Here is a 22,151-nt window from a genome sequence, read left to right on the forward strand (position 1 = left end):
AGAGAGACGACGATATTAAACCTTGTTTAAAGCCTTAGAATGGTATAGGTATTTTTCCCTTGTACAAGGCAGCTTTTTCCAACCGTAGGTTATACGGTGAGGATCAACCCAGACCCATTTCCTGCAGGAGAAACCATAAATTGTTGACCACCATGAGATATCGATAGTTGTTTAGTTTTGGCGCCAGACCCGTCAGCTACGAAGACCCAGTCGCGGAATAACCTCACCAAGATGAAAGGATAGAAGAATTGTGGTAAAGGTTATGCCACTACCAGAAGAGCTCAGAGAAGGAATTTTCTCGAGGATCTAAGAAGACCGACACTGTCAAGAATAAGGATGGAGTATATGAGTTCTGACAGAACCGTAACCATGCTTCTAAGGGTGGTAGCACCCCAGACCCCGGTGATGATTGATGGAATTTGAGGAGACCCCCAAAACCCTAACCTTTTTCTTGCTAGCCTCTCCGAATCTCGAGGACGAGATTCATTTTAAGGGTGGTAGGTTTGTAACATCCCAAAATTCTAAATTTTGGAATGTTATAATAAATAGATAGATTTGATTGATTGTTTGATTGATTGTCTGAAAGTGAGTAAATTCGAAACTTTTTGAAAGTTAAATGAGAGGGAATAAAAGGACTTTCCCAAACTTTTATATTTGCTTTCTGATCTCCATGAATTCAAATTATTTTCAAATACAAAACCCTTGAGCGAAGATGATATGACTTCTTCCATTTAAAAAAATTAAATGAAAGGGTATTTGAAAATAATTGAATTTCATTTGGAAATATTTCAATTCATAAACTTCATGCAGCTCAATGATTTTCATGAGAGAAGATAAAATGACTTCTTCAAATTATATGAAATATGAGTTGGGAGTTCAAAGAATTAAATTCAAAGTTCTTTTGAATTTATTTTCAATTTGGAGTTATTTGAGTTTTATTCAAATTATTTTTCTCCAAAAATAAAATATATGGAAATTAGGGTAACATGATTCCCTACAATAGAAACTTGGAGAAAAATTAATTTGAATTCATTTTGGTATTTTTTAAATGATTTTAGTTGGATTTTAATAGACCAGTAGCACTCTTTGAATTATTAGAATTTTTGTGTATTTTATTTAATGCTAGAAAAATGTTCATGTCGTAGAAAATCTTTTTCTGAAAATTTTGATATATAATATGCCTATATAAAGTTTTATTTTATTTTCATTTTTCAGTTTATCGCATTCTGTTTTTTTTAAAAAAACTGCGCGCGCGCCTGAAACTAACTGTCGCCTAGGTACGCATCATAGTACCAGCGAGCGTCCTATTTTTTTTATTTATCCTATATGGGCCAGGCCCAGCCAGTCTTTTCAGTTTTTTTTTCTTAGGCCGATTCTTTTTTATAAAAAAACTGCAGCACGTACACGCGCGGCCGGCCGATGGGCTTTAGGCCCGTGCGAGGCGTTAGCCTTTTTCTCCTGTGTTTCGTTTAATTACATCTACGTTTAGTCCCACATTACCTAGCCTTTGACCCTTAAGTCTCTTTTTCACCAATAAATATAGACCCATAGAGCCTCCAAAAATCATCTGATTCGGATTAAATCAATATTTTGGTTTGACTAGATTCATTTAGGAAAAATATATTTCTACTCTCCGGCGCGACTTCTAGAAATTTTCTCTTTTCTCCAAAGTCATCTTTTGTCTGCCTTATAAAGGTATCTTTCTTTCTTTATTTTTCTTCTTATACTTCCATAGTTTATTATTTTTAGACTAATACGATAGAATAATTAGATTATCAATTAGTCGACATATTTATACATTAAACCCTAGCCCGTAGCTATTTTTTTTCTTCTCTCTTCCGTAAAACAGCTTGGCCCTGATTTTTCAAATAGCCATAACTTTTTACTCGTTAGTCCAAATCCAACGAAACCAACGCCCACGTCTTCGTTATGATCTCCTCTATCCAGTAGTCCAACTCAAACATGTTTTTGAAAATTTTAAAATTTGAATTAAATCAGATTTGAATTCAAACTTGTTTTGATCATATCTTTTTATCCGTAACTCCGTTTGAGTTGATTCTTTTTGCAAATCGAAGCTCTTGACCTAAACATTCTAATAAGGCCAAATTCACATAATTTTGGTACTGTTAGAAATTTTTTTATGTTGCAAGAGTTATTTGTTTGGTTTTGTTGTTTTCTGAATCGACTTCTTCGATCTTTCTAATCTTTTGAGTGATTGCTTATGTGTGGTTACTATTGTTTGCTTACGATAGATTGACCAGAGTGTGACGAGTAGAGCTATCAAGAGTTTTGAGTGCGAATCATCTTCATCAACATTGCAGGCAAGTAACACTTTGATCATACCTTTTCTGCAACCCATGTTTTATTGCATTAGATCAATCCTCTCACATTGCATGATTAGGATCTAATTAAATTGTGGGATGGGAAGTAGATGAGGTAGTACCTATTACCTGTATTATTATGAAACCTTTGGGAGTTACTTCTACGTTTTCTTATTATGCCATGCTATGCTAGTAGACGTGGATTGGGTGAGTGATATCCATGACAGATGTGAGTAGATAATTTTAATGGTTTATCTAAGGTGGCAACTTAAACACACATCTGGGTGGATTGAGGCACCTGATGTCTATCAGGACTTGCCTATTTTATTTTGGACCGCCACCCAGGCTCAAAGGGATCATAAGATTATTCATGCTAGAAACTTCCGTGTGCAGCCACATGCTACTATGGGCTCTGGCATAGTTGACTAAGTTGTGCGAACTCTTACGGGGTGGACTAGCAGATGTAGGGGTTGTAGGTGGTACGGTCTACCCCACATGTAAGGTGCTAGCGCTTCTAAAAGACTATGTCTCGGTCATCCGTCTTCTCAAACACCCTGTAGTGCGAGAAACCAAACGGAGGCGATCGAGTCATGTGGGGAAAAGTGCGCAAACCTCTACAGAGTGTACAAACTAATCATGATTAGCCGTGTCCCCGGTTATGGACATCTTGAGTATCTAGTTCTTGGATTATCCTGTTGATCTCATCACGTTACTTTAAATGAATATTGTTGGGTTTAATGATGTTACTTAATTGGGATTGAGAATGATGCCAACCATTCTCAATGTTCAACAACCACCATGATAGTTAAATAAATTTATTCCTTTGCAGTAGGGAAAAATTGGCTTTACGCAAAAAACTTATAACCATAGAGCTTTTCCACCAGCCATATATGCATATAGTGATAGCCATTGTTCATCATTTTCTCTATGGTGTGAATTTGCCAGTACATTCAATGTACTGACCCGTTTCGGGCTGCAACGTCTCATGTTGCAGGTTTCTTACGTCGAGTAAGTGATACGTTAGGGTTACAATTTCTACACTCAACTTTGCCGTTGGTGTTGATGGGAATCCACAACCTTGTTGCTTCCGCTATATGGATTGAGGTAATAGTATTTACGTTACTTTATACATGTGATTTACCTCTGTTATAAATCCTTCGAGTACTGTGTGTGTCAGCATACCGATCCAGGGATGACACTTAAGCACAGAGACTTGACCCATTCGGGTCGGGTCGCTACAGTGGAGGGCACGCCCTACCCCCTAGGCGCGCCCCTGCCTCATGGGCCCACGGTGGCCCTCCTCCACTTATTGTTTCACCCACACACTCCTTCTTCCTCCCCCAAACACGAATATCCAGCTCAAACCCGAGTCCAAGCTCGTTTTGCTGCCATTTTCGATCTCCTTGCTCAAAGCACCTCTCACAAAACTGCTTGGGGAGATTGTTCCTTGGTATGTGACTCCTCCATTGGTCCAATTAGTTTTTGTTCTAGTGCTTTATTCATTGCAAATTTTTGTTGCTTAGGTGACCCTGTTCTTGAGCTTGCATGTCAAATTTATATGGTTCCAAGTAGTTTTGATGCATGATATAGGCCCTAGGCACTTGTAGGAGTAGTTGCTATCAATATTATTGAGTTTGGTTTACTCTTATTTTGAAGTTACTAAAAATTTCAGAATTTTTCAGAAAATGATGAGGAGACTTTTGAGGGGCTCATCGAGCCAAAGCACGAAGGAAAAGGCACCAAAGCCTAAGTATAATCTGCCTCACACCGCGGAGGTTCGGGCGTGTGAAGGGCCTTCCGATGATTTCTTGAGAGCAGCCGGGATTTATGAAGATTTTCATGAATTGGCTAATTATGCAGGCCTCACCGCTTTCCTCCACGACCAATGCGATCAGTATCTCTTACTCACAAATACCTTCGTGCAAAACTTTCATTTCCATTCTAGGAGGTCACCACCTACGGTGGAGTTTCATTTATATGATGAGCATAAGGAGATGTCACTTTATGATTTTTCTCGGGTTTGTTTAGTCCCTTTTGAGGGCAAGACAAAAGAACCACATCGCGATGATGTGGAGGGGTTTATTGATACTCTCACTGTAGGTGAAACAAGGAAGGTTTCCGATGCACGAATCACTAGCATACATTTTCCTGTTTTACGTTATTTTGCATTATTTGCTAGTCGTTGTTTAATTAGTCGCGGAAACTGTGGAAACCTTAGTATCCCTGATATTATTATTTTGCTCCATGGTTTATATGGTGATAACTCTGTTAGTATGGGCGGTATTATTGCCAAACGGTTAAGTCTGAACTGTACCAAGGGCCCCATCTTTGGAGGCATCTATGCTTCATGCCTAGCTGCACATTTTAACATACCTATTAGGCATTATGAGAAGGAAGAAAAGGTGCTGCCTCGTGTTTATCTAGATTATAAAAGTATGGTGGCACATGATTTTATTGTTAAGAATAGGGAAGGAGAGCTTGAATACCAATTGTTCTTTAATAAACATCATCCTGAGACTATTACCCTGCCTGCTCCTTCTTTGTTTGATTTATCTGTAGGCCAGTACCTTGTTCCTTTAAAGGCTATTCACGCCTATCGGAACCCTGCACTAGCCATGGAGCCAGAGCCGGAACCACAAGTTGATCCTCCACGACAGTCTAATTATCAGTGGGATCCGGAGATGATTGTCAGCCAGTGGCAATCGGAGTCTTCCTCTTCTTCATCTCGGTATGACCCCAACTACTATTATGGATATCTGCTAGGCCAGTCGTGGCCATAGACCAACTTGGGCCAAGAGCCTAAGCTTGGGGGAGTACGCATTTCCCATCGACATTACATTTATGTTCACACACTCATTGCTAGATGTTGGTGCTCATACTTTTTCATTGTATCATCCATGCTAGTTTATATTCCTTTTTATGCTTTCTTCTTGTGTGTTTAATAAACCTTAAGAAAAACTAAAAAAATTAGTTGCACTTTTTAATTAGTTTACTTTCCATGCTTGTAGTAGTAATTAAAAAGAAAACCCAAAGATATTTCCTGTTCTTCTTTTGCTTGTTGGGAGCTTTCCCGTGTAAATAGTTTTATTTCTTTTCTTTTCTTTGGGGGTCGATAGGAGAAGACCATAATTAAATTGTTGAAGTGGCTCTTATATACATTATCGTTGATCTAACAAAAGAGCTCATATTGCCTTGTCTTCTCCTGTTTATTGAATGCTTGCAGATTCCAGCTTAGTCCAATGCACGTGCATTATTATTATTATTCACACTATTCGGTCGTGCAAGTGAAAGGCAATTATGATGATATATGATGGACTGACTGAGATGTGAAAAGCTGGTATGAACTCGACCTCTTTTGTTTTTGTAAATATGATTAGTTCATCGTTCCTGATTCAGCCTATTATGAATAAACATGTTTGCAATGACAACTAGAGATCATAGTTTCTTGTGCCATGCTTGATTAGCTATGAGTTATAATGGTTTACCTTGCGTGCCAACATGCTATTGAAATGGTTATGATGTGGTATGATAGGGTGGTATCCTCCTCTGAATGATTTAAGTGACTTGACTTGGCGCATGTTCACGCATGTAGTTGAAACAAAATCAACATAGCTTTCATGATATTTATGTTCATGATGGATTATATCCTACTCATGCTTGCATTCGGTGTTGATTAATTTTAATGCATGTTCATGACTGTTGTCGCTCTCTAGTTGGTCGCTTCCCAGTCTTTTGCTAGCCTTCACTCGTACTAAGCGGGAATACTGCTTGTGCATCCAAATCCCATAAACCCCAAATTTATTCCACATGAGTCCACTATACCTACCTATATACGGTATCTACCTTCCGTTCCAAGTAAATTTGTATGTGCCAAACTCTAAACCTTCAAATAAATATCCTGTTTTGTATGGTCGAATAACTCATGTATCAACTAGGGATGTCCGTATCTTCCATGTTAGGCGGGTTATTCTCAAGAGGAGTGGACTCCGCTCCTCACTCACAAGATAAATGGCTGGTCACCGGGATGCCCAGTCCCATGCTTTATGCAAACTAAATCAAAATAATTGCAAACAAAACTCCCCCGGGATTGTTGTTAGTTGGAGGCACTCGTTGTTTCGAGCAAGCCATGGATTGATGCTTGTTGGTGGAAGGGGGAGTATAAACTTTACCATTCTGTTTGGGAACCTCCTATAATGTGTGTAGCATGGAAGATATCGCCATCTCTTGGTTGTTATGTTGACAATGAAAGTATACCGCTCAAAATATTATTCACCTCTGTTTCAAAACCGAGCTCTGGCACCTCTACAAATCCCTGCACCCCTCTGCGAAGGGCCTATCTATTTACTTTTATGTTGAGTCATCATCCTCTTATTAAAAAGCACCAGTTGGAGAGCACCACTGTCATTTGCATTCATTACTGTTAGTTTACATTTAGTATGACTTGACTGGATCTCTTTTACCATGAATTACAATGTCTAGTCAGTCCTTGGTCTTTAAAGGTGCTCTGCATTTATGTTTTGCGGTCTCAGAAAGGGCTAGCGAGATACCATCTTGTTATATCCTATTATGATTGTTTCGAGAAAGTGTTGTCATCCGAGATTTATTATTATTGCTCGCTAGTTGATTATGCCATTGATATGAGTAAACTTGAGACCTGAGCGTTATTGCGAATGTGGTTAGTTATAATCTTTGCTGAAAACTTGAATGCTAGATTTACATATTTACAACAACAAGAGCAAACAGAGTTTGTAAAAGTTTTTCTTTATCACTTTCAGTTTGTCAACTGAATTGCTTGAGGACAAGCAAAGGTTTAAGCTTGGGGGAGTTGATACGTCTCCAATGTATCTACTTTTCCAAACACTTTTGCCCTTGTTTTGGACTCTAACTTGCATGATTTGAATGGAACTAACCCGGACTGACGCTGTTTTCAGCAGAATTACCATGGTGTTATTTATGTGCAGAAACAGACGTTCTCGGAATGACCTGAAACTTCACGGAGCAACTTTTCAGAAAATATGAAAAATACCTGCAAAAGATGAAGGCCAGGGGGCCCACCACCTCTCCCCAAGGGTGGGGGCGCGCCTGCCCCCCTAGGGCGCGCCCCCTACCTCATGGGCCCCCTGTTGCCTCTCCGACTCCAACTCCAACTCTATATATTGTGTTTCAGGGAGAACAAAATCAGATAGAAGAATTCATCATGTTTTATGACATGGAGCCGCCGCCAAGCCCTAAAACCTCTCGGGAGGGCTGATCTGGAGTCCATTCGAGGCTCCGGAGAGGGGAATCTGTCGCCATCGTCATCATCAACCATCCTCCATCACCAATTTCATGATGCTCACCGCCGTGCGTGAGTAATTCCATCGTAGGCTTGCTGGACGGTGATGGGTTGGATGGGATCTATCATGTAATCGAGTTAGTTTTGTTAGGGTTTGATCCTAGTGTCCACTATGTTCTGAGATTGATGTTGCTATGACTTTGCTATGCTTAATGCTTGTCACTAGGGCCCGAGTGCCGTGATTTCAGACCTGAACCTATTATGTTTTCATCAATATATGAGTGTTCTTGATCCTATCTTGCAAGTCTATAGTCACCTATTATGTGTTATGATCCGTTAACCCTGAAGTGACAATAATCGAGATACTTACCGGTGATGACCGTAGTTTGAGGAGTTCATTTATTCACTATGTGTTAATGCTTTGTTCCGGTACTCTATTAAAAGGAGGCCTTAATATCCCTTAGTTTCCGTAAGGACCCCGCTGCCACGGGAGGGTAGGACAAAAGATGTCATGCAAGTTCTTTTCCATAAGCACGTATGACTAGATTCGGAATACATGCCTACATTATATCAATGAACTGGAGCTAGTTCTATGTCACCCTAGGTTATGACTGTTACATGATGAACCGCATCCGGCATAATTCTCCATCAGTGATGCCTACGAGCTTTCCATATATTGTTCTTCGCTTATTTACTTTCCCGTTGCTATTGCTATCATCACTACAAAATACCAAAAACATTACTTGTACTACTGTTACCTTTTGCTACCGTTACCACTACTATCATATTACTTTGCTACTAAATACTTTGCTGCGGATATTAAGTTTCCAGGTGTGGTTGAATTGACAACTCAAGTGCTAATACTTGAGAGTATTCTTTGGCTCCCCTTGTGTCGAATCAATAAATTTGGGTTGAATACTTTACCCTCGAAAACTGTTGCGATCCCCTATACTTGTGGGTTATCATTGAGCAATTTTGAATTTCACTCAGAATTTGAGATTGAATTCAACTAGAATTTGAAATGAGAGAGAACCAAGGATGATCAAACACTTGTTTAGCAAAATGATTAACTTAACCCCAAGGATTACTATAGCATCATTACAAAGGGGTGTTACAAACCCCTATGCATATGTTCACAAGGTCACAGAACTCGCAAGTTGATCCCCAAAACATACATCAAGTGGATCACGTGAATATCCCATTGTCACCATAGATAAGCACATGCAAGACATACATCAAGTGTTCTCAAATCCTTAAAGACTCAATCCGATAAGATAACTTCAAAGGGAAAACTCAATTCATCACAAGGAGATAGAGGGGGAGAAACATCATAAGATCCAACTATAATAGCAAAGCCCGCGATACATCAAGATCTTGCCAAATGAAGAACACTAGAGAGAGATCAAACACATAGCTAATGGTACATACCCCCAGCCCCGAGGGTGAACTACTCCCTCCTCGTCATGGAGAGCGCCGGGATGATGAAGATGACCACCGGTGATGGATCCCCCCTTCCGGCAGGGTGCCGGAACAGGGTCCCGATTGGTTTTTGGTGGCTACAGAGGCTTGCGGCGGTGGAACTCCCGATCTAGGTTATTTTCTGGAGGTTTTAGTATTTATAGGAATTTTTGGTGTTGGGAACAAGTCAGGGAGGTGCCCGAGTCGTCCACGAGATAGGGCGGCGCGCCCGGGGCGGGGGGGGGGGGGGCGGGGGTAGGGCGCGCCCCCACCCTCGTGGACGGCCCGGGACTCTTCTGGCTCAACTCTTTTACTCCGAGGGATTCTTTTGGTCCATAAAAAATCATCAAAAATTGGCACGTCAATTGGACTCCGTTTGGTATTCCTTTTCTGTAGAACTCAAAAACAAGGAAAAAACAGAAACCGACACTGGGCTCTAGGTTAATAGGTTAGTCCCAAAAATCATATAAAATAGCATATAAATGCATATAAAACATCCTAGATGGATAATATAATAGCATGGAACAACCAAAAATTATAGATACGTTGGAGATGTATCAGGGGGCGTCCGGTCGATGGCCGCCACGGCGATGGCCGGGCCGTGGCGGGCATCGGTGGCAGCCACAGCTGAAGTGAACAGGGGGAAGGGGAAACAGGGGCGTGCTAGGCCAGCCTAGTGGCCAGTTGGGCCAACGCCCAGAGGAGGGGTGAGGCCTTTTAATTTTTGTTGTCTTCTTACTTTTCTTTTAACCTTTTCTGTTTATTAGTTTTATTTAATCTTCATGTCATCTTAGCATAATAACAATATGAGACCAACATCTAATTCAGAGTTTTAGTTGAACCCTCTGCCACAAAAAGTTTTAGGCCTAATTAAAATAGATTGGAATTTTAGAAATTAGAAAAGGCATTAATTAATTGTGAATGCCACTATTTTAATCGTTTTGGAACACTTAAACCTTTTATTAAAATTTGGGTTCTTCACCAATAATACTTATGACTTATTTGCCATAGTTTGCACATTTTGGTTTTGACAATTGAAAACTTTTGTTTTTGACTTTATCTTAAATTTGAATTTGAACCGGTTTCAAATCAACGCGAGTTTAACAATAGTAATCGTGGTGACATAGCATCATTAAGAGCGGATTACTGTAGTTTAATTATCCGGGCGTCACATACGTCTCCGTCGTATCTATAACTTATTATTATTATTTCATGACATTATTTTACCAATTTCAAATACTTTTGGCAACAATTTATATTATTTTTGGGACTAACATATTGATCTAGTTCCCGCTGCCAGTTTCTATTTTTTTTCATGTTTTTGTATTTCAAAGAAAATCTATATCAAAGGAAGTCCAAATGTGATGTAGTTGCAAATGCTTGCTAGAGGTCCAATCATAAGTTCATATGATCCAAGCGCGGAAAGTATGTTAGCTCATCTCCCTCATATAAAATTGCAATAGTGATTACCGGTCTTGTTATCAATTGCCTAGGAGAATCTTGCAAATTCTACCCCCACTTTTCCACACTCGTTATACTAACTTAATTGTTCATTTATTAAAAAAATACCTGATTTTTATTTTCACGCTCTTTATTATCTTGCAAACATATCCCATTACACCTACAAACTAGTTTATTACTTGTTTCTAGGTAAAGCAAACATTGGTGTGCATAGAGTTGTATCGGTGATCGATATACCTTGAAGAGAATATAAATTATACCTTTAGCTCCTCGTTGGGTTTGACACTCTTACTTATCAAAAAAGGGTACAAATGATCCCCTATACTAGTGGGTTATCAAGACATTTTTTTTGCGCCGTGCCGGGGAGCAATATTGTAGGGCTGATATTTGATACGTCCATTTTGCATCATGCTTTTATGTTGATATTTATTGCATTATGGGCTATTATTACACATTATGATACAATACTTATGACTTTTCTCTCTTATTTTACAAGGTTTACATAAAGAGGGAGAATGCCGGCAGCTGGAATTCTGGACCGGAAAGGAGCAAATCCGAGAGACCTATTCTGCACAACTCCATAAGTCCTGAAAATTTACAGAGAATTATTTTGGAATATATAAAAAATATTGGGTGAAGAAATACCAGAGGGGGACCCACCAGGTGGCCACAAGTCTGGGGGGGCACGCCCCTAGGGCTTGTGGGCCCCTGGCAGGTCTCTGGTGTCCATCTTCTACTATATGAAGGGTTTTTCCCTGCAAAAAAATCAGAAGGAAGCTTTCAGGACGAAGCACCGCAGTCTCGAGGCGGAACCTGGGCAGAAGCAATCTAGGGCTCCGGCGGAGCTGTTCTGCTGGGGAAACTTCCCTTCGGGAGGGGGAAATCGAAGCCATCATCATCACCAACGATCCACTTGTCGAGAGGGGGTCAATCTCCATCAACATCTTCACTAGCACCACCTCCTCTCAAACCCTAGTTCATCTCTTGTACTCAATCTTTGTCTCAAAACCTCAGATTGGTACCTACGGGTTGCAAGTAGTGTTGATTACTCCTTGTAGTTGATGCTAGTTGGTTTATTTGGTGGAAGATCATATGTTCAGATTCTTAATGATATTCAATACTCCTCTGATTATGAACATGAATATGCTTTGTGAGTAGTTACGTTTGTTCCTGAGGACACGGGAGAAGTCTTGTTATAAGTAATCATGTGAATTTGGTATTCGTTCGATATTTTGATGAGATGTATGTTGTCTTTCCTCTGGTGGTGTTATGTGAACGTCGACTACATGACACTTCACCATGACTTGGGCCTAGGGGAAGGCATTGGGAAGTAATAAGTAGATGATGGGTTGCTAGAGTGACAGAAGCTTAAACCCTAGTTTATGTGTTGCTTCGTAAGGGTCTAATTTGGATCCACATGTTTCATGCTATGGTTAGATTTATCTTAATTCTTCTTTAGGGTTGCGGATGCTTGCGAGAGGGGTTAATCATAAGTGGGAGGCTTATCCAAGTAAGGACAGCACCCCAGCACTGGTTAACCCACATCAAATTATGAAAGCACTACTAAAAATACACTTCCGTGATGATACATGTTTTTCACAGTAGGTCACGTTTTCTGTCATGAATGTACATCCATAACGATTTTATGACAGAATTAAGATAGTCATACTTGTGTTGTCGTAGAAGTGTTCCATGACAATACTAAAATTATCATCACGGAGGTGTCCACTTCCATGACGAGGGCACCCATGATGTGGAAGCCTCGCCCTCTTCCATGCCGAAGGAGCCAATCATCATCGATATCTCCGACGATGATGAGTAGCTTGTCTTATTAGCTTACTATAAGAACCTATGTCTAGTTTGCTAGCTACGCCGGTTAAGCATGCTCGGTTTACCCGTTGCATGTGCTGCTCCTGCCTTTCCTTAACAAATTCTAGTGAATTTTCATATCTACTTTACCATGCAATCTGTTGCTCTAGTGTATATGTTCTATATGTCGTGCAATGTGGTGCTCACTTACTAACTATGTGGTTAATTAGTTGTCGTGTTTAGTTAACTGTTTGGTTCAATTATGCAAATGTGATGTTCAATTCTTCAGGGTGCAATTTTGTATTGTCTTCCATGTGAGAAATAAAACGAATTTATCTTTACAAAATACAATGGAAACAAATATAATTGCTATATTTCCAAGTTGTCAAGCATCTTTGGTTTGGTTAACTATCTCATCTTCTAGTATGTTATACATTGTGAAATGTGGTCCTTGATACGTCCATTTTGCATCATGCTTTTATATTGATATTGATTGCATTATGGGCTGTTATTACACATTATGGTACAATACTTATGCCTTTTCTCCCTTATTTAACAAGGTTTACATGAAGAGGGAGAATGCCGACAGCTGGAATTATGGACTAGAAAAGGAGAAAGTATTAGAGATATATTCTGCACAACTCCAAAATTCCTAAAACTTCACGGAGAATTATTTTGAAATATATAAAATATATTTGGCGAAGAAAGCACCAGAGGGGGGCCACAAGCCATTCACAAGGGTGGGGGCGTGCCCTACCCCCCTAGGTGCGCCCCCTACCTTGTGGTCCCCCTGGCAAGCCTCTGGTGCCCATCTTTATCGATATGATGGGTTTTCCCTGAAAAAAATCAAGAGGAAGCTTTTGGGACGAAGCGCCGCTGTCTCGGGGGGGAACTTGGGCAAAACCAATCTAGGGCTCCGGCGGAGCTGTTCTGCCGGGGAAACTTCCCTTCCGGAGGGGGAAATCATCGTCATCGTCAACACCAACAATCCTCTCATGGAGAGGGGGGTCAATCTCCATCAACATCTTCACCAGCACCATCTCCTCTCAAACCCTAGTTCATCTCTTGTATCCGATCTTTGTCTCAAAACCCCATATTGGTACCTGTGGGTTGCTAGTAGTGTTGATTACTCCTTGTAGTTGATGCTAGTTGGTATTCCGTGAAAGATCATATGTTCAAATCCTTAATGATAATTAACACTCCTCTGATTATGAACATGAATATGCTTTGTGAGTAGTTATGTTTGTTCCTGGGGACATGGGAGAAGTCTTGTTATAAGTAATAATGTGAATTTGGTATTCGTTTGATATTTTGATGAGATATATGTTGTCTCTCCTCTAGTGGTGCTATGTGAACATCGACTACATAACACTTCACCATTATTTGGGCCTAGGGAAAGGCATTGGTAAGTAATAAGTAGATTATGGGTTGCTAGAGTGACAGAAGCTTAAACCCTAGTTTTTGCGTTGCTTCATAAGGGGCTGATTTGGATCCATATGTTTCATGCTATGGTTAGATTTATATTAATTCTTCTTTCATAGTTGCGGATGCTTGTGCGAGGGGTTAATCATAAGTGGGAGGCTTATCCAAGGAAGGACAACACCCAAGCACCGGTCCACCCACATATCAAATTATTAAAGTAACAAACGTGAATCATACGAGCATGATGAAAACTAGCTTGACATTAATTCCCATGTGTCCTCAAGAGCGCTTTGCATTATATAAGATTTCGTCCAGGCTTTTCATTTGCTACGAAAAGGATTGGGCCACCTTGTTGCGCCTTAGTTACTTTTGTTACTTGTTACCCGTTACGAATTATCTTATCACACAACTATCCGTTACCAATAATTTCAGTGCTTGCAGAGAATACCTTGCTGAAATCCGCTTGTCATTTCCTTCTACTCCTCGTTGGGTTCGACACTCTTACTTATCGAAAGGACTATGATAGATCCCCTATACTTGTGGGTCATCAGTGCTTAGTTAACATTTGATTCATTTGTTGTGGTGTTTAGTTAACTGTTTGGTTCAATTCTACAATGCGATGTTCAATTGTTGTGGGTGCATTTTGTTATTGTATACCATGTGAGAAATAAATTGAATTTGGCTGTACAAAATACATGAGAAACAAATACAATTGCCGTTGGGGAACACAGTATTTCAGAAAAAATCCTACGATCACGCAAGATCTATCTAGGGATGCACAACAATGACAGGGGAGAGTGTGTCTATGTACCCTCATAGACCAAAAGCGGAAGCGTTAAGTAACACAGTTGATGTAGTCGAACGTCTTCGCAATCCAATCGATCAAATACCGAACGCACGACACCTCCGCGATATGCACACTTTCATCTTGGTGATTTCCCTCAAACTCTAGATCCAGCTAAGGCTGAGGGAGAGTTTCGTCAGCACGACGGCGTGTTGATGGTGATGATGAAGTTACCGACGCAGGGCTTCGCCTAAGCACTACGACAATATGACCGAGGTGGAAATCTGTGGAGGGGGCACTGCACACGGCTAAGAGATCAACTTGTGTGTCTATGGGGTGCCCCCTCCCCCGTATATAAGGAGTGGAGGAGGGGAGGGCCGGCTTCCTATGGCGCGCCCCAAGGGGGGGATTCCTACTCCTAGTAGGAGTAGGTTTCCCCCCTTCCCTAGTTGGAGTAGGAGAAGAAGGAAGAGGGAGAGGGGGAGAAGGAAAGGGGGCCGACCCCTTCCCAATTCGGATTGGGCTTGGGGGGCATGCACCTCCCACTTGGCTGCCTCCTCCTCTCTCCCACCATGGCCCATTAAGGCCCATTAACTCCCCGGGGGGGTTCCGGTAACCCCCCGGTACTACGGAAAATGCCCGAACCTATTCGAAACCTTTCTGGTGTCCAAACATAGCCTTCCAATATAGCAATCTTTATGTCTCGACCATTTTGAGATTCCTCTCATGTCCATGATCACATCCGGGACTTCGAACTATCTTAGGTACATCAAATCACATAACTCATAATACATATCATCATCAAACATTAAGCGTGCGGACCCTACGGGTTCGAGAACTATGTAGACATGACCGAGACTCATCTCCGTTCAATAACCAATAGAGGAACCTGGATGCTCATATTGGTTCCTACATATTATACGAAGATCTTTATCGGTCAAACCGCATAACAACATACGTTTGTTCCCTTTGTCATCGGTATGTTACTTGCCCGAGATTCGATCGTCGGTATCATCATACCTAGTTCAATCTCGTTACGGGCAAGTCTATTTACTCGTTCTGTAATTCAACATCCCGCAACTAACTCATTAGTCACATTGCTTGCAAGATTTATAGTGATGTGCATTACCGAGAGGGCCCAGAGATACCTCTCCGACAATCGGAGTGACAAATCCTAATCTCGATCTATGACAACTCAACAAACACCATCAGAGACACCTGTAGAGCATCTTTATAATCGCCCAATTACGTTGTGTTTGATAGCACACTAAGTGTTCCTCCGGTATTCGGGAGTTGCATAATCTCATAGTCATAGGAACATTTATAAGTTATGAAGAAATCAATAGCAATAAACTAAACGATCAAAGTGCTAAGCTAATAGATGGGTCAAGTCAATCACATCATTCTCCAATGATGTGATCCCGTTCATCACATGACAATTCATGTCCATGGCTAGGAAAATTAACCATCTTTGATTAACGAGCTAGTCAAGTAGAGGCATACTAGCGACACTATGTTTGTCTATGTATTCACACATTACTAAGTTTCCGGTTAATACAATTCTAGCATGAATAATAAACATTTATCATGATATAAGGAAATATAAATAACAACTTTACTATTGCCTCTAGGGCATATTTCCTTCAGTCTCCCACTTGCACTAGAGTCAATAATCTAGATTACATTGTAATGATTCTAACACCAATGGGGTATTGGTGTTGATCATGTTTTGCTCGTGAGAGAGGCTTAGTCAACGGGTCTGCAACATTCAGATCCGTATGTATCTTGCAAATCTCTATGTCTCCCTCCTTGACTTGATCATGGATGGAACAGAAGCGTCTCTTGATGTGCTTGGTTCTCTTGTGAAATCTAGATTCCTTTGCCAAGGTAATTGCACCAGTATTGTCACAAAAGATTTTCATTGGACCCGATACACTAGGTATGACACCTAGATTGGATATGAACTCCTTCATCCAGACTCCTTCATTTGCTGCTTCCGAAGCAGCTATGTATTCCGCTTCACACGTAGATCCCGCCACGATGCTTTGCTTAGAACTGCACCAACTAACAGCTCCACCATTCAATAAAAATACATATCTGGTTTGTGACTTAGAGTCATCCGGATCAGTGTCAAAGCTTGCATTGACGTAACCGTTTACGACAAGCTCTTTGTCACCTCCATAAATGAGAAACATATCCTTAGTCCTTTTTAGGTATTTTAGGATATTCTTGACCGCTGTCCAGTGATCCACTCCTGGATTACTTTGGTACCTCCCTGCTAAACTAATAGCAAGGCACACATCAGGTCTTGTACACAGCATTGCATACATGATAGAACCTATGGCTGAAGCATAGGGAATGACTTTCATTTTCTCTCTATCTTCTGCAGTGGTCGGGCACTGAGTCTGACTCAACTTCACACCTTGTAACACAGGCAAGAACCCTTTCTTTGCTTGATCCATTTTGAACTTCTTCAAAACTTTATCAAGGTATGTGCTTTGTGAAAGTCCAATTAAGCGTCTTGATCTATCTCTATAGATCTTGATGCCCAATATATAAGCAGCTTCACCGAGATCTTTCATTGAAAAATTCTTATTCAAGTATCCTTTTATGCTATTCAGAAATTCAGTATCATTTCCAATCAACAATATGTCAACCACATATAATATCAGAAATGCTACAGAGCTCCCACTCACTTTCTTGTAAATACAGGCTTCTCCAAAAGTCTATATAAAACCATATGCTTTGATCACACTATCAAAGCGTATATTCCAACTCTGAGATGCTTGCACCAGTCCATAAATGGATCGCTGGAGCTTACACACTTTGTTAGCACCTTTTGGATCGACAAAACCTTCTGGTTGCATCATATACAACTCTTCTTTAAGATATCCATTAAGGAATGTAGTTTTGACATCCATTTGTCAAATTTCATAATCATAAAATGCGGCAATTGCTAACATGATTCAGACGGACTTAAGCATCGCTATGGTTGAGAAGGTCTCATCATAGTCAACTCCTTGAATTTTTTCTAAAACCTTTCATAACAATTCATGCTTTGTAGACAGTAATATTACCGTCAACGTCACTCTTATTCTTGAAGATCCATTTATTCTCTATGGCTTGCCGATCATCGGGCAAGTCAACCAAAGTCCACACTTTTGTTCTCATACATGGATCCCATCTCAGATTTCATGGCCTCAAGCCATTTTGCAGAATCTGGGCTCATCATCGCTTCCTCATAGTTTGTATGTTCGTCATGGTCAAGTAACATGACCTCCAGAATAGGATTACCGTACCACTCTGGTGCGGATCTTACTCTGGTTGACCTACGAGGTTCGGTAGTAACTTGATCAAAAGTTTCATGATCATCATCATTAGCTTCCTCACTAATTGGTGTAGGAATCACTGGAATTGATTTCTGTGATGAACTACTTTCCAATAAGGGAGCAGGTACAGTTACCTCATCAAGTTCTACTTTCCTCCCACTCACTTCTTTCGAGAGAAACTCCTCTAGAAAGGATCCATTCTTAGCAACGAATATCTTGCCTTCGGATCTGTCATAGAAGGTGTACCCAACAGTCTCCTTTGGGTATCCTATGAAGACACATTTCTCCGATTTGGGTTCGAGCTTTATCAGGTTGAAGCTTTTTCACATAAGCATCGCAGCCCCAAACTTTAAGAAACGGCAACTTGGGTTTCTTGCCAAACCACAGTTCATATGGCGTCGTCTCAACGGATTTTGATGGTGCCCTATTTAACGTGAATGCAGCTGTCTCTAAAGGATAACCCCAAAATGATAGCGGTAAATCAGTAAGAGACATCATAGATGCACCATATCTAATAAAGTGCGATTACGACGTTCGGACACACCATTCCTCTATGCTGTTCTAGGTGGCGTGAGTTGTGAAACTATTCCGCATTGTTTCAAATGAAGACCAAACTCATAACTCAAATATTCTCCTCCACGATCAGATTGTAGAAACATTATTTTCTTGTTATGATGATTTTCCACTTCATTCTAAAATTCTTTGAACTTTTCAAATGTTTCATACTTATGTTTCATCAAGTAGATATACCAATATCTGCTCAAATCATCTATGAAGGTCAGAAAATAACGATACCCACCACGAGCATCAACACTCATCGGACCGCATACATCAGTATGTATTATTTCCAATAAGTCTATTGCTCGTTCCATTGTTCCGGAGAACGGAGTCTTAGTCATCTTGCCCATGAGACATGGTTCGCAAGCATCAGGTGATTCATAATCAAGTGATTCCAAAAGCCCATCAGCATGGAGTTTCTTCATGCGCTTTAGACCAATATGACCTAAACAGCAGTGCCACAAATAAGTTGCACTATCATTATTAAACTTATATCTTTTGGCTTCAATACTATGAATATGTGTATCACTACTATCAAGATTTAGTAAAAATAAACCACTCATCAAGGGTGCACGACCATAAAAGATATTACTCATATAAATAGAACAACCATTATTCTCTGATTTAAATGAATAACCATCTCGCATCAAACAAGATCCAGATATAATTTTCGTGCTTAACGCTAGCACCAAATAACAATTATTCAGGTCTAAAACTAATCCCGAAGGTAGATGTAGAGGTAGCATGCCAACGGCGATCACATCGACTTTGGAACCATTTCCCACGCGCATCGTCACCTCGTCCTTACACAATCTTCGCTTAATCCATAGCCCCTGTTTCGAGTTGCAAATATTAGCAAAAGAACCAGTATCAAATACCTAGGCGCTACTAGGAGCATTAGTAAGGTACACATCAATAACATGTATATTAAATATACCTTTCACTTTGCCATCCTTCTTATCCGCCAAATACTTGGGGAAGTTCTGCTTCCAGTGACCAGTCCCTTTGCAGTAGAAGCACTCAATCTCAGGCTTAGGTCCAGACTTGGGCTTCTTCACTTGAGCAGCAACTTGCTTGCCGTTCTTCTTGAAGTTCCCCTTCTTCCCTTCTTCCCTTCTTCTTGAAACTGGTGGTCTTGTTGACCATCAACACTTGATGCTCCTTCTTGATTTCTACCTCCGCAGCCTTTAGCATCGTGAAGAGCTCGGGAATTGTCTTATCCATCCCTTGCATATTATAGTTCATCATGAAGCTTTTGTAGCTTGGTGGCAGTGATTGAAGAGCACTGTCAATGACACTATCAACTGGAAGATTAACTCCCAGCTGAGTCAAGTAATTGTGGTACCTAGACATTCTGAGTATGTGTTCACTGACAGAACTATTCTCCTCCATTTTGCACCCGTGGAACTTATTGGAGACTTCATATCTCTCAATCCGGGCATTTGCTTGAAATATTAACTTCGACTCCTAGAACATCTCATATGCTCCATGATGTTCAAAACATCGTTGAAGTCATGGTTCTAAGCCGTAAAGCATGGCACACTGAACTATCGAGTAGTCATCAGCTTTGCTCTGCCAGGTGTTCATAACATCTGGAGTTGCTCCTGCAGCGGGTTTGGCACCTAGCGGTGCTTCCAGGACGTAATTCTTTTGTGCAGCAATGAGGATAATCCTGAACTTATGGACCCAGTCCGTGTAGTTGCTACCATCATCTTTCAACTTAGCTTTCTCTCGGGACGCATTAAAATTCAACGGAACAACAACACGGGCCATTTATCTACAACAACATAGACATGCAAAATACTATCAGGTACTAAGTTCATGATAAATTAAAGTTCAATTAATCATATTACTTAAGAACTGCCACTTAGATAGACATCCCTCTAAACATCTAAGTGATCACATGATCCATATCAACTAAACCATGTCCGATCATCACGTGAGATGGAGAAGTTTTCAATGGTGAACATCACTATGTTGATCGTATCTACTATATGATTCATGCTCGACCTTTTGGTCTCAGCGTTTTAAGGCCATATATGCATATGCTAGGCTCGTCAAGTTTAACCTAAGTATTCTGCTTGTGCAAAACTGGCTTGCACCCATTGTATGTGAACGTAGAGCTTATCACACCCGATCATCACGTGGTGTCTCGGCACGACGAACTGTAGCAACACTACATACTTAGGGAGAACACTTATACCTTGAAATTTAGTGAGAGATCATCTTATAATGCTACCGCCGTACTAAGAAAAATAAGATGCATAAAGGATAAACATCACATCCAATCAATATAAGTGATATGATATGGCCATGATCATCTTGTGCCTTTGATCTCCATGTCCAAAGCACCGTCATGATCACCATTGTCACCGGCTTGACACCTTGATCTCCATCGTAGCATCATGGTCGTCTCACCAACTATTGCTTCTACGACTATCGCTACCACTTAGTGATAAAGTAAATCAATTACATGGTGATTGCATTTCATACAATAAAGCGACAACCATATGGCTCCTGCCAGTTGCCGATAACTGTGTTACAAAACATGATCATCTCATACAATAATTTATATAATCACGTCTTGACCGTATCACATCACAACATGCCCTGCAAAAACAAGTTAGACGTCCTCTACTTTGTTCTTGAAAGTTTTACGTGGCTGCTACGGGCTTAGCAAGAACCATTCTTACCTACGCATCAAAAAGCACAACGCGGTATAGTGATTGCTTTTTGATCTTCGGAAAGAACCCTGTTCATTGAATCCGATTCAACTAAAGTTGGAGAAACTGACACCCACCAGCCACCTGTGTGCAAAGCACGTCGGTACCAGTCTCATGAACGCGGTCATGTAATGTCGGTCCGGGCCGCTTCATCCAATAATATCGCCGAATCAAGAAACAACTAGTGATAGCAAGCAATATGTATATACCCACGCCCACAACTCCTTTGTGTTCTACTCGTGCATATAACATCTACGCATAGACCTTGCTCGGATGGCACTGTTGGGGAACGCAGTATTTCAAAAAAATTCCTACGATCACGCAAGTGCATAGCAACGAGAGGGGAGAGTGTGTCTACGTACCCTCGTAGACCGAAAGATGTCCATCGAACTCTAGATCCAGCTGAGGCCGAGGGAGAGTTTCGTCAGCACGACGGCGTGTTGACGGTGATGATGAAGTTACCGACGCAGGGCTTCGCCTAAGCACTACGACAATATGACCGAGGTGGAAATCTGTGGAGGGGCCACCACACATGGCTAAGGGATCAACTTGTGTGTCTATGGGGTGCCCCCTCCCTTGTATATAAAGGAGTGGAGGAGGGGAGTTCCGGCCTCCTATGGCGCGCCCCAAGGGGGGATTACTACTCCTAGTAGGAGTAGGTTTCCCCCCTTCCCTAGTTGGAGTAGGAGAACAAGGAAGAGGGAGAGGGAGAGAAGGAAAGGGGGCCGCCCCCCTTCCCAATTCAGATTGGGCTTGGGGGTGCGCGCCTCCCACTTGGCCGCCTCCTCCTCTCTCCCACCATGGCCCATTAAGGCCCACTAACTCCCCGGCATATTCCGGTATCCCCTAGTACTTCGGAAAATGCCCGAACCTATCCGAAACCTTTTCGGTATCCAAACACAGCCTTCCAATATATCAATCTCTATGTCTCAACCATTTCGAGACTCCTCGTCATGTCCGTGATCACATCTGGGACTCTGAACTATATTCGGTACATCAAATCACATAACT

The sequence above is a fragment of the Triticum urartu genome, chromosome 7A, assembly GCF_056163025.1.
Source record: "Triticum urartu cultivar PI428250 chromosome 7A, HENAU_Tu73, whole genome shotgun sequence".
Classification (NCBI taxonomy): domain Eukaryota; kingdom Viridiplantae; phylum Streptophyta; class Magnoliopsida; order Poales; family Poaceae; genus Triticum; species Triticum urartu.